At 41.5% G+C, this 18487-nt stretch overlaps 1 protein-coding gene across 4 annotated transcripts in view; it reads right to left on the bottom strand.

Annotated features, from left to right (window-relative positions):
• The window catches only part of SGMS1 (sphingomyelin synthase 1), a 309219-nt gene that overhangs the window by 97423 nt on the left and 193309 nt on the right, over window positions 1–18487 (bottom strand). The window contains exon 1 of one of the 4 annotated variants that reach the window (XM_056120608.1): window positions 5868–6286. The exons of the other annotated variants lie outside the window; for them this stretch is intronic. The gene's annotated coding sequence lies outside the window, so the exon portion shown is untranslated. Of the gene's footprint in view, window positions 1–5867; window positions 6287–18487 lie in introns of those variants that run through there. 4 annotated transcript variants of the gene reach the window in all.

Below are 18487 nucleotides of genomic sequence, written 5' to 3'. Positions count from 1 at the left end.
GATGTTTAAGTCAATCACATTCTGCATGCTACTTAAACTATGGTTACTGCATTTCCCTTGGGGGCGCTCCCAATCCTGTCCAAGAGATTTCCAAAAGCCTACAGAGCAGCAAGGCACCAGGGCTTAGGCTCCTAACACTTGGCCCAGAGAGGGCTTAACTCTTGTTTTTACAGGAGATTTTAACAATTTGGTTCAAATACAATAGGGGCCCGTAAGAAGCCAATGAAATGCAACCTGTCTTAAAAACAAAAATCACTGACAGGCTAGGGAGATGGCTTGAAGGGCCAAGCACATACTTTTGCATGCAGGAAGTTCAATCCTTGGTACACCATGGTCCCCTAGGAGCTACTCTGGGGCCCAGCTGGGGGTCGGATCTCTCCCTTCTCTCCCCAGTTCCTCCAGAGCCATCCCCTGTCCCTGCTGGACATGGCCCACATACCAAACAAAATAAAAGACTGCTTCACTTTCCAACCTGAATAAAGAGTCTCTTCCCAAACCAGGGAACTGGACATAAGTGGACCTCTTATTGCCACTCCCTTGAAAGATGAACAAAGCTACTAAACATTCTACAAAGCAAATAGAGGGGAGGTTGTGCACATCTGAGATCTTTTCACCTAGGTCTTATATCGAAAAAAGAAGAAAGAAGGAAATAAAAGAAAGAAAGAAAGAAAGAAAGAAAGAAAGAAAGAAAGAAAATCACATTCCTAAGTCAGATACATAAACTTTCAACTGATCTGATGGATAAGCTGCATGCTGCTATAGGTTACCATAGCAGCAGGAAAACAGTGGGACTCATGGACAGTCTCCAAACTTTCAGGTTCACAGCTGATACATGAGGGGAGGTGACAGGATGAAGGAGCACATGAAAGCTTTTCTGTATATTTTGGGCGAGGCTGAGAGGGTACAGGAAATCACTGAGACTGCATTTACATACACTGACTGGGTGTGTTGCTCACATCTTAAGGCACTGAAATAAGTTAAGAAAGCATAGTAACGAGAAAAGGATAAAATAGAGAATGAGCTACAGTGCTTAAGAAAAATAATTACAAGTTTGTTTGTTTTTTTTATAAAGGAGCAATTAACAAACAGAAAAAATATATTCTTGCTTGAGCTAGTTCTAGACTACTGTGAAGTAGGTGATTCTTGTTTTCTTGACATCCCCTCCATCTAGTATATCTTACCCAAGTATGATAACTATTCCAAAGATATTTACCCTTCCTAAATTCTAAAGACAAAAAGATTTCTGTGCACTCTTTCCTCTCTTTATTCTTTAAAAAAAAAAAGAGGATTCAATAACACTGGCCCAAAACTTACTTTGAATAACAATGGATTCCTACTATACCTAAAAAACCATGCTGTAAGATTTATACACAAATCTAGATTACTTATCCAAAAATCTATAAAATATGGATGTAAATTACTCAAAACTTCTGGCAAGTTAAATCAGTAGGGCTGAGACAGGTTTGACTGTCAAATCATGGTAAAATCTCTAAAAATATGGAACAAAAGATACTGATGTATACATGTGTATATGAACACTAAAAATATATATGTTGTATATGTCTACAGATCTAAGAATGCATTGAATCTAAAAGGTCTTTTCATAAATATAACCTTAAAGTTATTTTTGGATTTTCCAGAACAAATTTTAATGTTTATATTTCACAAATATAAGCACATTTATTGAAGAGTTAAGCTGGGATTGTCAACCTCAGCACTATTTACACTTAGGATAATTCTTCATTGTGGACCTGCCCCATGCACAGCAGGACAGTCACTGAACACCTGTATTTCACATACTAAATACCTTAGCAGCCTCCCTACCCCATTTGTGTCACTCACCAATGTAGCCAGGCATCACCAAATGTCTCAGAAGAGAATTGTAGCACTGTCCTCCCGTTTATCATTGACTTGCTTGAGTGGGCAACAGTAACGTTTCACAACAAATTGTGAGACTTGTTGTTACTGTTTTTGGCATATTGAATACGTCAGGGATAGCTTGCCAGGCTTTGCTGTGCGGGCGAGATACTCTTGGTAGCTTGCCAGGCTCTCTGAGTGGGGTGGAAGAATTGAACCTGGGTTGGCCACACGTAATGCAAACTCCCTATCCACTGTGCTATTGCTCCGGAAGAGAACAACAGAGTCAAATTAATTGCTTAAAATCTCGTAACTGGTCACCAGTGGTACTGATACCAAAGAAAGATTGTTTCTAAATCCTAGATTAGTACAGATGCCTTTTATAACAAGTTATGGATGGCTCTTTAAGAGAAAGCACTGGAACTGTCTCTCAGCTTTCTCAGTAAGATATATATTCTCAATATCTTTAACCACTGCTCAGTTTCTGAAATTTTTCCAAAGTCTGATTGCCCTTTCTGAATACAAATGAAAAACCAGCTACATACATAACATTGCCTCAAATAATAAAAGCGGGAGGGAAAAAAAACAAAAAACAAAAAGCAACCACAACCAGCATTTAATACATAGAATAGACAGTCAGGCTTTGATTTTAAGCATGTCATGTCAGCTATCTAAGTATGTCACATCAGCTATCTAATGCACTTTCAACATCTTCAATTGTCACATAAGATAAGAACTGTGTACATTTTACAGGAGAAAAAAAAAGATTACAGTTCAAACAGTTTAAAGTCAGGTTCCAGAGTCCCTCTTTTAAAACTTTATTTTGTGGGGCCATTACCCCACGGTAGTCAGGTTTTACTTCTGGCTCTGAGCTCAGAGATCACCTCTGGCGGGGCGCAGGGGACCATCGGGGATGATAAGGTTTGAACTGGGGTCAAGATCATGCAAGGTAAATGGCCTTCCTCCTATACTCTCTCTCTCTCTGGCCCCCTCCAGCGTGGAACCAATACCTTGTTGGTTCTAAATACTTTACCTCTACTGAGTGTTTTTCCTGCCTCCCAATTTTAACAAGTACCTCACCAAAGCACTGTTGATGTCACAGGCATCTAGCTCAGGGCTGATATAACCTCCTCATCATTCTTCTCTGGGTCTGACAAGACACACAACCCCTTAATCTACATCTACAGTTGTTCACCTTCAGTCAAGAACACATAGCAATTTGTGACTGTTTTAAAAGGCAGCAGCTACATCTACGGCAATGCTGAGATACCTGTCTAGTAGCTTAAAAATAAAATGAGGTCAATTAGAGACGACTGACGCCAGATGCCAGCCATTCCTTCTTCTACAAGTCTCACATAAACTCTCAATCTCAAGTTCTCAGAATCTCCCCAGTTCTGAAAATCAAGTTGTCCGACATACTGTTCTCCTTCCCATGACTGTCACAAGATTACCCCATGTAGCTTTAGCATCACACTGGCATGTCTTTCAACATCCTGAAAAATCCAAGTCATGCAAGGTGGTGAGAATTGAGAGGAGAATTAAGGAGAAGATTAAGAATGAAGGAGAAGCTCTGGCTTGGGCTTTGGCTTTGCTTAGGAAGGTGGACAGGAGTTCTACTGCATAGATGGCGAGAATCCGGAGAAAGGAGTGTGAGCAAGACAGGATTCTGGAATTGATGCTGCAGTTCATGATCTTCTAAGAAGTTGGCCTCATTCTATTTTATTCTGACACACCACACCAACAGATGATCCAGCAAATGGACTCTCTCAGAATTGGCTGCCCCTGGGGAGACACACTGAGACTTTTCCCACTTCCTCCTACCAAGAAAAGTTTTAGCACTCACAGAGTGTGTCTTGCATGACCTCACCATTCCTAACAAACAGGTTCAACACAAACCTAAGTGCTAATGGAAATTTACAGACATTTCACACAGCGTATAAAATCCTGCAAGTGTGGGCTCACATGCAGAGAACTCAACTGCCACCTGTCCACAGACAGGGATGCTTGCTTTATGAGCAGAGAAAGCCTGAACTGCACTTTGGAAGGAGGAGCAAGAATGCAGAAAGTCCATGGAGGGGGAAAGAGAAAAGGCACCCCAATAGGCAACTACGAAGCAGCCACGTGTAGTCACAGGATCTCAAGAGCAGGACTTATGTCGTTAATATTTGAAAACTACAACCTACCAGAATAAGTAGATTATTCCTTGAACTTGTATGTATTGACCCTAGGATAATGAGGAACTTCTGAAAGAACTTAAAATTCGGCTTTGGGGCCAGAGATATAGTGCAGCAGGTAAGGCGTTGGCTTTGCATGCAGCTGACTGGGTTTGTTCCCACCAGGAATAATTCCTGAATGCAGAGCCAGGAGTAACCTCTGAGCACCACCAGGTATGACCCCCAAAATGAAAATCTGCTTTGAACTAAGAATCTCCTCTGACTGATTTCACACAGAAAAATCAACACAATGTTAGAAGCAACTAGAACAACTTGGGAAAAATTGCAAAGTGCACATGGTAACCTCTAACATAAACTAAATAAACTGGCTATGAAATTTGTAACCGATTTCTATATAACCCTCCTAAGGCTGTTTCTCCAACTATTAAACAGATATAATAATGCCTCTGCACCTCTCTTATTGTGGAAACTAGATGAGGCAGCAGGTATAAAGCATCTCAGTACCTGATAAAAGCAGGCCCTTCAATGTTCAGCTCCGCTGTAACTATTAGGAGAAACTGGAATTAACATCACATTTAATTACACCTTTAGATTTGAAACATCTCAGAGATTCACTGTGGCAAGAATTCAATTTGTTCAATTCAATTTGTTCTTGCCACCCTAAGAGGCCTTTTCAACTATCCTGGCAGAGCTCAGGATTTTTCTCAACATCACTGACTGCTCAGAATAAAGAGAATCCCAAGTTGCTACCTCTCACAGGAGGAGCTTAATCAGTTAAACTTAGAGAAACTGAACTTAACAATTAGTCCAGGCATTTGGAACCAGTTGTACAAGGAATTCAAAGTACACCTAATTAAAACTCCTAACAAATCATTTTAATTATTCTATTTAACAGTGATTTCCTTCTGGAAAAAGTTTCCTTCCTAGATCTAAAAACAAGGCAACTGCAACAAATTTCTTTGCTGTTATTGAGCCCATGTAGTCTGTGTGGTCGACAGAAAGAAGTGTGCTACTCCTCACGGCTTCATAACTCATAGGCTTATGTTGCAGGTGGGTTAAATTTTCCTGTCGTTTTTATGCCATTTGGAAGCCTTCCACCCGACTTTAGAGTTCCGTGTTTCTGATAGGACAGTTTCTATTGCCCAGTGTCCTTTGTTTGTCCCTCTCGAAAGCGCAACATAATCACAAGTCCGCTTCTCGAGACCCCTCCCTGGCTGCGCTCCTGCAAGAAAATAGTCTGCCACCACACAAAAGCTCTTGCACTTGCTGATTAACTTCTTACCTAAAATGCACACTTCTGAAACAGGCGCAGGGCCACCCGACCGGGACATACTTTTCAAAGAGAGTGTCACTGCACGGGCCTGCGTGTGACTACGGGAAGGGACCTTAGTCCCCCCCGCAACCCCCCCCCCCCCCCCGAGCCTCACAGTGGCACAACTTCGAGTACACAGAGCAAACACAAGCAGAAAACCAGAGGGCACCGTGCCTTCCTCTCCCTGTATTCCTTTTCATAAGTTCCACCAGCGCAACTACCTGGCCACGGGGAACAGAAAGCACAGCTGTGGAGTAAACACGGTCATCCCGAAGCAGGGGCTGCACGTGTTCGCTTCGGGCGTGAAGCGCCGACCCCGCTCGCTCCCCTCCAGCTCCTCTGAAGTTTGGGGACCTCCCCGCTGCACGGGGGCTGGAGAAAGCGGGACGTCCCCCAAAGTTCGGGGCCCAAGTGTAAACACAAACGCGTGCCCTTGGGGAAACCTCCCCCAGAGCCCCTGACAATCCCCGACCCGAAAACCAGCGGATCCTGGGCCCTGGAAAGCCCCCGTTGCTGCGGCTCACCTGGCCCGCGACCCACGGCTGCCGCAGCTGCTCCTAGCGCCGTCTGTCGGGTGGAGGCGGAGAAAGAGAAAGCCGGCGCCGGGTTCAGGACGCAGCCGGGACCCCCGGAGTGTGCGCGGCGCAGCAGCAGCCCAGGGGGTGCATTCCTGCCGGGCGCGGCGGGCCGGGTCCCACGGCGGGGCGAGAGCCACCAGGGCCGGTCCCCGACTTCAGGATCCCCGGGAGCAACACTCACGGCCTCTCCGTCCCCGAGGCTGAGGCTGGGGAAAGTTCCTGGGGCGCCGAGTTCGCGCGCAGCTTGGGCGCGGGGGTGCGGGCGGAGAGACGCGGCGGGGGCGGCCCCCACTCCCCTCCCCGCCCGGGCTCGGGCTTCGGGTGCTTCCGCGCCGCCTCTGCAGCCCCGATCACCAGGTCACCACCCCGCGGCTCCCGCGGCCCCGCGCCCGCCCGGCCAGCAGGCGGGTCCTCCCGGCGGCGGGGCAGCTGCGCGGCGGACGCAAAGTCAAACGCCGAGACGCCGGCGGGGAGGCCGCGGGTGTGGCCGGCAGCAGAGGGTTTTTGGAATGCAGGGTGTGGCCCTCTAACAGAAAGGGGGGAAAAAAGGAGCGAGAGAGAAAGGAAAAAAAGAAATGAGTCACCCCGTGCAATCGTGACCAATAAGCGCGTTCACTGCTGGGTTAGGCGGAACCTTCCTTTCTTGATTTATATCAGGCTCGGGAGGCTTTTCTAGTCTTTTACTTTTTTTTTTTCCTTTTTGGAACTTCAGCTTTTAACAACGCTTAAAAAAGAGGGGGGTGGGGGTGGGGTAGGCGGCCTTAAAAAACACTCTTACAAACCAAAGCATGATCTTGTTATTTAAAGATACTGGCTCCGTGGATGTTCGTTCATTTCTTGGAGTAAAAGTTCTTGGATTAAGCAGTGACCCGCTCTGCATGGAGGCAAAGGCGGATTCAAACCAGGTCTGACATGGCAATGACATGGCAACAAGGGGAACTGAATGCCACCGAACAGTTTGCCAGGCAGATTATGTGTAATAATATAGACGCAAAGCCTCTGGCCACACAACACTCGATGTAAAGTAGCACGCAAGCATTGTTCTTCGAGTTCCAAAATCAAAGGCCCCCAAAGTTGCACATATTTTTAAAATCCTTTTAAGAGTAAAAATGGCCAAAAAATTGACATGGATTCTTCATGGTTTGTGCCTCTTAAGTAGCCAAAAAAAAAAAAAAACACACACAAACAAAACAAAAAAACCTGAAGAAACTTTTGATCTAGAATGTTTGGATGCACACAGACATACCACATACACAAAGCAACATTGGAATGATTTCAAGTCATAACTAAATCAACTTGAAACAAGAATAATATTGAATAGTCATTCTGAGTCACTATGCTCTTGCCCTAAATATTATTGGAGTAAAACAATATTTTTTCAAAAAATGACATATGGTTGGGAATAAGAAAATTATAGAACTTTAAGTTTATAACGAGCAGTCACAAAGCGAATAGGTTATCTGAGGGGGGAGAGAATTTTTGCAGAGGAATAATTATGTGTTAAGTTACAAAATTCAGGCTTTGGAGAACTCTTGGATTTAACTTCCTTGTATTTGTCCAGCATTTGTTATTCTAAAGGTAAGATTTCTTCAAAATACTAACTGGACAAAGATCTAAAGTAAGATCAAGGGCCTTTCGAGAATGGTACACTTTTCTTCAAACCAACAGGGAGGAGTAGGGCCCACCTCTGTCCTAATTGTAGCTCTGTGTATCAGTAGCCAGGTAATATCTCTCCTCTCTCTCTCTCTCTCTCTCTCTCTCTCTCTCTCTCTCTCTCTCTCTCTCTCTCTCATATTCTAGGTCAGGGACTTGCATACATTTCCTGGTCTGGTTCTTTTATTCTAGTAAATTAGTGCAAGACTTTATTTTTAAAGGTAGAGAAGGTAAATAAAAGAAGTTAGTACCCAATTAGGATAAAATTTTTAAGGAAAAGAGAAAGAAACAAAGACATTCCTATGAGCACAAGGAGTGAAAGGAAACCAAATCTGGCGATTTTAAATTGAAAACAAAATAAAGAATTTTCACTTAAAACATATTTTAAGGCAAATGCACAATATGTTTTGCACGAGCTGTTCACAAAATATTTCTATTTTCACCACCCCATGGATAGAATAAGATTAAAAATCATTGTCCTTGATGGCAATACTCTATACTCTATATGCTTCCGAAGAGTAATTGGGGGCTGGAGCAATAGCACAGCAGGTAGGGCGTCTGCCTTGCACGTGACCAGCCCAGGTTCAACCCCCAGCATCCCACATGGTCCCCCGAGCACCGTTAGGAGTAATTCCTGAGTGCAGAGCCAGGAAACCCCTGAGCATTGCCAGGTGTGACCCAAACTTTAAAAGAACAGTAATTGTATTTTCCAGACACTTCAAGTTCCATTTGGGAATCATCACAACGAGTCCTCTCCCCCTTTTCCCTTCTTCCTTCCTCCCTCTCTCCCTCCCCTCTCTCATTCACTTGAATCATCAGTGAGCACCATTTCACACTCCAGCCGCGCACCCAAAGCCATTCTGGACATTCACTGGCTTTTGCCAGGGCCACTGTGGCTGCATGTCTCCTGACTGCAATTACAGCTGCAGGTCCTGCCTCTGTGCTTCGAACGCTTCACCACTACATGACAAATGACACAAAGTCCAACCTGCCATCAAGTCATAAACCTTTCTGCTCTTTATCAATTAAATAATAATTTAATAGAAGAGATCAAAAGAGGACAGGAATAGAGTTGGCTTAGTGGCAGAGTACTTGCTTTGCATGTATGAGGCCACGGGTTCAATTCCCAACACTGCTCCATCTCTCAAGAACTGCCAGGTGTAGACCCCAAACTAAAATCAGTCAGCCAAAAAGGAGCAGGAAAGGAAAACACTCTATGGACAACTTTCCTCAAACCGTCCCATAAATCACTATTTTAAAAGTACGTTGATTTGGGGGGGGCAGAGAGACAGTACAGTGGGTAGATGTTTGCCCTGCACACAGCCGACCGGAGTTTGATACCCAGCACCCCATATGGTTCCTCCAGGAGTGATCTCTGAGTACAGAGCCAGGAGTAATCCCTGAGCACTGCTGGGCATACCCAAAATCAAAAAATAAATTACACTGATTTCCTACTTACAAAATTGTTCTAGTCTTCACTGAACAAGATGATACTATATTAGCTGCTACACCAAGAACAGCAGAATTTTGTATTATCATATATAAAAGTACACACATATATAACACGTCTTTATGTGTATGAACAATGCAATACATTTTCTAGCATGTGATCTGAAAAGTGCAGCTGTACATGTGTGTGCATACATATACAGAAATACTGAGATACATGAGAGAAGGGAAAGATATCACATACAGAAAAGAGAGGGATAATCTAATTGCTTCTATTGTCTATGGTCTAGTCAAGCTAAAAATTCTGAGTGGGTGCTCTCTTCCAGGAAAAAACGGACATTTACCTGCAATCTGAACTCAAAAGTACTTAAGTGATGTTTACAGGAATCCTTATGCTTCGGATCAAGTATGTAATTACCCAGTTGTTAGGATAGGGGTGTGTGTGTGTGTGTGTGTGTGTGTGTGTGTGTGTGTGTGTTTTAAAGAGGGGGAAGGGGGAAAACATGACTATTTCTAAGATATCTTTGTTGCCTAGAGATAAAATGCAAAATACAAAGATTCATTCCACAGTTTACTTCTTTATTTTGGCTTTGGGTCTTACCCGGCGATGTTCAGGGGTTACTCATGACTCTGTACTCACTACAGTTTAACACACTGCAACTTACTTATGCACAGATCCATTGCCATGATGTTCTGTTATTCAAAAGCTGGTTTCCATCCCCCCAGTGCCCTCATATTCACTTAAAAATTCATCTGCCCCATAACCCTAACTTGCTATTCCCCTAAGACAGAGGGCACACGACCACCTCCCCAGATGGGCTCATGCCTTCTATCTGGGACATCTCTTACCAGTTCCCACCCTCCAGTCCCACTCCGCCATCTCTCCCTTCCACTTTCCAACACTCTTCTCACTATCTCACACTATGGGGATTTCCCCTTTATGTCTCCATCTAAAACTGACTTACAGAACCTTAACATTGTCTTTCTTCTTGAGATCCCTGAAGGAGCAGATGACAAAAGTCCATTGACGTAGAGACTGTTCAAAGGCCTTACATACAACAGGAACAAATTCTGAAAAAGTAGTTATTGCTAATATAATTGGATTCATATATCATATATAGTATTTTATAGTTTATGTATTCATATACATTTCACATATGTGAATGTACAAATAGGAATTACCATAGTTATATTAAATTACCACATAAATACGGTAATTTCTGATGTATTATTTAAGTGTCTTTTTACTGAGTAAAAATACTGGGTAATTTCTGATGTATTATTTAAGTAACATAGAACCGAACTTGTCTTACATGTGGTCAACCTAGTTCAATTCCCAGCAACACATATGGTGAGCCCTACTCCGAATACTACAAGGAGCAACCCATGAGCACAGAGCCAGGAGAAGCTCCTAAGCACCGCTGGGTGTGGCCCTACCCCCTCACCACCAAGTTACATACGGCCAAAAGCCACAGATGTTTCTGATTGCTAAAACATCAAGAATAAACAAATATTATAGCTGTACAAACCAGCTGGCAAGCAGAACTCTAGCAGCAGATGTGTTTCTTTGCTCTTGACGACATGTTCCAATAATACAGAAGGCTACTACTGAGAAAGCAAATCTGATACTTCCTAAAAGGAAGTAGAGTTTACAAAAGAGTGTCCCCACATAAAATCTCAGTTCCTCAAACATGAACTCGCTGAAGAGAACAGAGGTGAGAAGATGTTCTACCTTCCCTATTAAATTAAGGAACACAGGAACACATAGTTGACAATCTGGTCCAAAACCTCATTTCCCCTTCAATTTACACATCTCTCTCAATTCATATTGGATAATCGAGAACATCTAACTGCTTACCTGAAAGTGTCTCAAAGGTCAGTTCTTCAAGTTGGCTGACTATTAGAACTACCATAAGCATCTATTTGTTTACATGGTTTAAAATCAAGTTATAAGACATTTGTGTTAGGACAAGTCTGTTTGAGAATATAAAATAAAAGAGCTGGATACTCCCCCACTCCGTTGCTTGCTCTTACTCGCTCTCACACGTGTATACACACGTACGCACGCACACACATATTCTTTAATTAATGCTAATATATGTCTGCTCTAATCAGTTGTGAATAAAAGAACTCATACCACTCTCCTCAAAGCCATGTCATAAAACACCTACCCTTCTATGCAATTATATTTATTATAATTACCTATAACAAAGACACAGAGTCTTAAATATTCCAAGGAGAAGCAATCAAAGTTATGAGTCAATAATTTGTTACTTTGCAGGTAATAACACATGGAGCAGCAGAGGTAAAATGCTGTATTGACTCTATATAGCAACAGGGCTTGAGAGGTCACATTTCTGTGAGAGGAAGTAGTCTGGGTTCAAGCCCAGAGTAATGAGCTGAGAATAATACTGCCAAGTACAGCCCCCCAAACAAGAATAAGACAGAAGCAAAAGGAAAACCATAGGGGTGATGTACCTTCAAATCAACTCAACACGAAGTGCACCAGGACAAAATGGAGGCATTTCATGTTAAAATTGGTTCAACCTGTCTCCTTTCCTGATTTTTGCTTTCCACCACGTAGTTGCAAGCTCCGGCACTAAGAAAGATCATTCCATACTTACAGTTCTCAAAATTCTCAAGAAAAACTTCCACTTGGTCCAGCTTGGGGCCATGCACGCACCCAACTCCCGTGATTTGCTGGTCTACACTAGAATATCAGACCTAACTGGTTGGAAAGAGCAGGAAGTTCTCCACAAAGGAAGTTTAATTCCTTAAAGTGTGAAGCACGGACATGAGGCATACTTTGAGGGAGAGCTTACCTGCTGACCCCAAAGATATCACTGACTCCCCAAAGAAATTCCCTTTTATGTCAAATGCTGGAGCTCATTAAACAGTCCTCAAGTGGTAATAAATTATATTCTAAAAGTCTGCCTCTAGAATCTAAAGTTAATGCACACCCATGTAATACTTAGAATACATTTTGCTAGAGTCAAAATGGAGAGATTAGTTTCTCTAGCCAGTCTTTAAAACCCTTCTTAAATAATAAATTATATTGTGCAACAATAATATTTCTATTACTATACTCAAACCCCTGCTATAACATTATTATTCCTATGAGAAACTGTCCTTGAAATTCTTTAGGGAAGAAGAAGACATGCACAATTTCAGTCATTTACTGAGCATCTAAGTAATAACACTGTCTTCCATTACACACACGCATTTTTTTTGAAGGATGTAGAGGCTATATTTAGGGGGTTGATCCTTTGACACCAAATTTCTAACATACATACTCTATTTTTTAATTAATCTATACACAACACTGACAGGCAGGGTATATACAACTACACTGAACCCATGAGGAAATTTGGAGTGAAAAAGATTTTGACCCCTGGGATCAGTCATGCAGACAAGTCAGAGCCAAATGTCAAAGTCAAGTCTGCATGACCCTAAAACTGGAATTTTTAAAAAAAATTTTATTAGTGAAACACCATGAGGTACAGTTGTAGACTTACAAATTTTTGTGCTTGGGTTTCGATTATACAATGATTAAATACCCATTCCTCCACCAGTGCTCATTTTCCAACACCATGGATCCCTGTATCCCTCCCATCCCCATCCCACCCTGCCTCTCTGGAAGGGCATTCCCTTTTGTTCTCTCTCTACTTTTGGGTGTTGTGGTCTGCAAAAGAAGCATTGAGGGGCAATCATGTTCAGTTTATAGTCTACCTTCAACATGCATCTCCCATCCTGGGAGGATCCTCCAAACACCCTTTATTTGGTGCTCCCTTCTCTATCTGAGCTCCCTTTTCCCCTAGCACGTGTGGCTGGCCTCCAAGTCATGGAGCAAAATTCCTGGTACTATTCTCAGCCACTCTTGGGTGTTAGTCTCCTATTTTGTTACTTTATGTTCCCCAGATGAATGCAATCTTTCTGTGTCCATCAAGCTCTTTCTGACTCATTTCTCTTAACATGATACTTTCCATGTAGTACCACTTGTATGTAAATTTCATGACTTCACCTTTTCTAACAGCTACATAGTACTCCATCGTGTAGATGTACCAAAGTTTCTTTAACCAGTCATCTGTTCTCAGGCACTCAGGTTTTTCCAGATTCTGGCTATTGTAAAGAGTGCTGCAATGAACAAACAAGTGCAGATGTCACTTCAACTATACTTTTTTGCCTCTCTGGGGTATATTCCTAGGAGTGCTATTGCTGGGTCAAATGGGAGCTCAATTTCTAATTTTTTGAGAACCGTCTATACTGTTTTCCAAAAGGGCTGAACCAGTCAGCATTCCCACCAGCAGTGGAGGAGGGTCCCTTTCTCACCACATCCGCGTCAGCACTGGTTGCTTTTGTTCTTTTGGATGTGGGCCAGTCTCTGAGATGTGAGATGGTATCTCATTGTGGTTTTGATCTGCATCTCCCTGATGATTAATGATGTAGAGCATTTTCTCATGTGCTTTTTTGCCATTCGGATTTCTTCTTTGAGAAAGTTTCTGTTCATTTCATTGCCCCATTTTTGGATGGGGTTGGATGTTTTCTTCTTCTGGAGTTCCACCAGTATTTTGTATATCCTTGATATCAACCCCATGTCAGATGTGTATTCGGTGAATATCCTTTCCCATTCTGTAGACTGTCTTTGTATTTTGGTCACTGTTTCTTTGGAGGTGCAGAAGCTTCTTAGTTTAAGATAGTCCCATTTATCTTCTCTGTTTTCACTTGCTAGGCCAGTGGTGTGGCATCTTTGAAAATACCATTAGCTTCAATGTTATGGAGCGTTTTGCCTACTTTTTCTTCAATGTACCTTATAGATTCCAGTCTGATGTTGAGGTCGTTAATCCATTTTGATCTTGCTTTTGTACACGGTGTTAGGCAGAGATCTGAGCCCATTTTTTTTTGCATGTAGCCGACCAGTTTTGCCAGCACAATTTGTTAAAAAGATTTTCCTTACTCCACTTCACATTTCTTGCACCTTTATCAAAGATTAGATGATCATATGATTGAGGGGAGATGTCAGTGTATTCAACCCTGTTCCATTGGTCTGCAACTCTGCCTTTGTTCCAGTACCATGCTGTTTTAATTACTACTGCTTTGTAGTAGAGTTTGAAGTTAGGGAGGTTTATTCCTCCCACTTTCTTTTTCCCAAGAATTGCTTAAGCTATTCGTGGGGGCTTATTGTTCCATATGAATTTCAGGAGTGTTTGCTCCATTTCTTTGAAGAATGTCATGGGTATCCTTATAGGGATCACATTGAATTTGTACAATGCTTTGGGAAGTATTGCCATTTTGACAATGTTAACTCTCCCAACACATGAGCAGGGGATATCTTTCCATTTTCTCATGTCCTCCTTATTTCCTGAAGTAGTGTTTTGTAGCTTTCTTTGTACAGATCCTTTCCGAACAGTTTCTACGATGCAAATATCACCCTGATACCAAAAGCAGACAGAGATACCACAAAGAAAGAGAATTACAGGCTGATATCCCTGATGAACACAGATGCAAAGATCCTCAACAAACAATTAGCAAATAGAATCCAACGACTCATCGAAAAGATCATATACCATGACCAAGTAGGATTCATCCCAGGGATGCAAGGGTGGTTTAACGTTCAGAAATCTATCAACATAATCCATCATATCAACAAAAGAAAAGATAAAAACCATATGATCATATCAATAGATGCAACAAAATAAAAGATAAAAACCCTATGATCATATCAATAGATGATCAATAGATCAAATTATTTCTCTTTTCTCAATAGATAAAACATTTGATAAGATCCAGCACCCCTTTATGATGAAAACCCTCACCAAAATGGGTATAGAGGGGACTTTCCTCAATATAGTTAAAGCCACCTACCACAAGCCTACAGCAAGCATCATCCTCAATGGGGAAAAACTGAGAGCCTTCCCTCTAAGATCAGGGATGAGAAAAGGATGTCCACTCTCTCCACTGCTGTTCAATATAGTACTGGAAGTACTTGCAATAGCGGTTAGGCATGAAAAAGATATTAAGGGCATTCAGGTAGGAAAGGAAGAAATCAAGCTCTCACTATTCGCAGATGATAAGATACTGTAATTAGAGAACCCGAAAACCTCTACCAAGAAACTCCTAGAAACAATAGACTTGTATAGTAAAGTTGTAGGCTATAAAATCAATACCCAAAAGTCCATGGCTTTCCTATACGCAAACAGTGAAAGAGAAGAAAGCGATAAGAAAAAAACAATCCTGTTCACAATTGTGCCCCAGAAAATCAAGAACCTAGGAATCAGCTTAACTAAGGAAGTAAAACTGGGATTTTTATCGTGAATTCTATAGCAGCCACAGAGGGGTAGGGGAGACTAAAAGTTAATGATTTATACTTTGTATAAATATTCATAGTACTTCCTGCTGAAAAGAGGTGGGGTTAATGGGCAGTAATAGTGACTAGCCAAAAAACACTGACTTTCTGTCTATTCCTAAGAAAAAGAAATTCTCTTCAGAAGAACAAAAGGATTTCTCAGGGCAAGTCTTAAACAGTACTGATGCTTGCACTAATATGCAGATTATCTGAAAATTAGGCGTCTAACAATGATACCTTCATAAAAGTTTTCTTTCTGTCCTATTAATAACAGGGGCATTCATTCATGAAGCACTAGTCTCAGGCATTGTTTTTAGTCTCAAAAATAATTGACTGAAGTAACTTAGTTCTGACAATATAAACGCAAAGAATACATTCAACAACATAAACTGATTTGAGACTGAAACTGGTAGGGGGTGTTATTCAATGTTTAATACATGCAAGATGCTATACTTCCCATTATCTATTAGGAAAAATAACATTACAATCAGGAACATGAACCTACCATCCAAACAATTTTATATATTATTCCTGATAAACCATGACAGATCACTGAGTGCTCCTTCCAATGCCACTGAGGCTGACAACCATTTCTTCTTGTGTATGTGGGACAAGAAAAAAAACTGTATGATGTTTTACATGTATAAGAGAGACCTTGGGATAAAGCTTCACAGCACCATGGCCATATAGAATTTTAATAATCAATTAACCTGGTGCCTTTTAAAAGTCAGAGTAGAGAGGTCAGAAATAGTTAAACAGAAAATAGGTCAATTCAATCACAGAATAAGCAAGAGCTAAACTGCCTGTGGGCTTAACTCAGAAACTACTAGTCTGAGCTTGATTCGTGGTTTCACTTCAAGGTCCGAGGTCCAAGGAACATGAACCAAAGTTAGATCACCTTAACATTTGTCATATCATTAGACACATGGCCTGGAAAATGAGAGACCAACTACAAATTATTCAAAATGGAGGTAAAGTATTACTAAGCCAAGACAACTGGATCTCCCCTGTAGAGTCAAACATGTCATGTGAAATACCGTAAAGAGAAAAAAACAAAGGAGCATTCTTACCAACAGCAATAAAATTCACTTCACACAGGAGGAGTGGAGGAGACAGTAACTTGCCAGAGGGAAATTAAACAACAATCACTAATTTACAAAGAGTTTTATTTTGCTCTAATAGTGTATTTAAGCAATTTACATTATGGGGGGGCATAAGATATACTATTTAAGAAGTTCAGATCAAAAGAAAGAACATTACACTAATGAGTGAGTTGGAGTAAATTACTTCGCTGAACACACAAATTTAGAATTAGGAAGTCTAATATGGGATACAAATGAAACAGTATGGTAAAAACACACTCAGGAAGAGAGGGGAAAGGAAGCTGACCTAAAATACCTAAAGAGCATCTTAAGGATGGCAGACACTCTGAACATATTTATGCTAACTCTTTCAGCACCTCATTGTCAACTTTATTTAACAGCCACTAGAACAGAGTCACTTCATACTCTAAGATTTCTAAATCATGCAATTTACTCGTAAGCTCTCTTAGTTTTGCAATACTTATTTTTTGTTTGCTTATGTTTTGGGCCGCACCCAGAGATGTTCAGGCTGGCTCTGCACTCATGGATCACAATTGGGGGGAGTTCTGGGGACCATATAGGGTACCAGGGATTGTATCTAGGTTGGCTGCATATGAGGCAAGCCCTATCCACTCTACTATCTCTCAGGCCCCTCTTACAGTAACACACACACACACACACACACACACACACACACACACACACACACACACTCATGCATGCACGCACACTTCTATGTGGAAAGCAGAATGAGCAATTCATTTCCCTAAATAGGGGAAATTACGGAAACTACTCAAAGTCTTAGTCTGATATAGTATAGATTCCAACGTGGAATCTATACTGAGAATGAATAAAGGGTATAGCACCAAAGACCCTCCTCTATCTGCTTCCTCCAGTCCTAACAAATATTTCTCTCCTCTTTGTTTCCTACAACAGTTCTAGATTTTCTCCAGAATAGGTTTGTCCTTTCCCACTCCTGCCCCTTTACTCAAGCTATTTCCTCTACCCAAATTGTAGAAGAATACATACTACCCTAACCCTATACAAAGATCCTTTTCAAACAACTGGATAAATGTGCCATAATGCATGCACAGAGATGTTCACCATTGTTTGCTTTACAGACTGGAAAGTTCAGACCCATTAAATGCCCACTGATAGGGAAGCAGTTGCAGACATTATAGACCATACCATACCATATCATAACAACAACAAAAATTATTACGGTTGATATAACATGGTCTCAACACATAGCCAATTATGAGGTTTTAAAATAATATTTATAATGATATGGTTTTAATACAATTATTTTGAACAGTCTTTAGGGAGAGAAAGAAATGGATATAAAATTTAGGCAAAGAAATCTACTTCTTTTTTTAACGTTACCTCTAAGGGGGCCAGAGCAATACTACAGCAATTAAGGTGCTTGCCTTGCATGGGATCGACCCAGTTTTGATCTCTGGCATCCGTCTGATCCCCTGGAAAGTTACCTCTAAGAATCATATTGATGAATTTTACATTTTGAATGATTTTAACCTTTTTAAGTTATTTCCAATTAGCACTCATTAATGCTCATACTTGTTGGAAGGCATTTTAGAGTCTAGAGAGATAGTATGGTGGTTGGATCCTGGTACCACAGGGTTCCTCAGCATTGCTGAGTGCCTTTGGAGGCCCTGAGTACCTGGGTATCATATGGAGGCCCCCAGCATCACGTGGATAACCCACCAGCCTCAAATTCTTGGGCTTTTGCATTTAACCTCACTCGGTCCAGCTGGTAGAGAATGCTAGTGTCTGTTCCCCACGGCCCTAGCTGTCTTGAGTACCCACTTGAGAGGTCCCCCCCCCACCCAAAAGAGGCCTTTTAATGAAAAGGCATTATTAAATACCAATTCAAATGTCATTTGCTCATGAATCCCTCCTTGATAATTCTCACTCCTGTGACACACGTAAATTCTTTAGCCTGTTTCCCAAGTACTTAATATCGCTTTATAAAATCTACCATATTTGTTTCAGAATTATAAGTTTCTATATTCAGGCTTGAT

Source organism: Sorex fumeus, unplaced genomic scaffold (assembly GCF_029834395.1).
Source record: "Sorex fumeus unplaced genomic scaffold, SorFum_2.1 ptg000043l, whole genome shotgun sequence".
NCBI lineage: Eukaryota > Metazoa > Chordata > Mammalia > Eulipotyphla > Soricidae > Sorex > Sorex fumeus.
The sequence above is the reverse complement of the archived record's forward strand: the minus strand, read 5'-3'. Positions and strand labels throughout refer to the sequence as shown.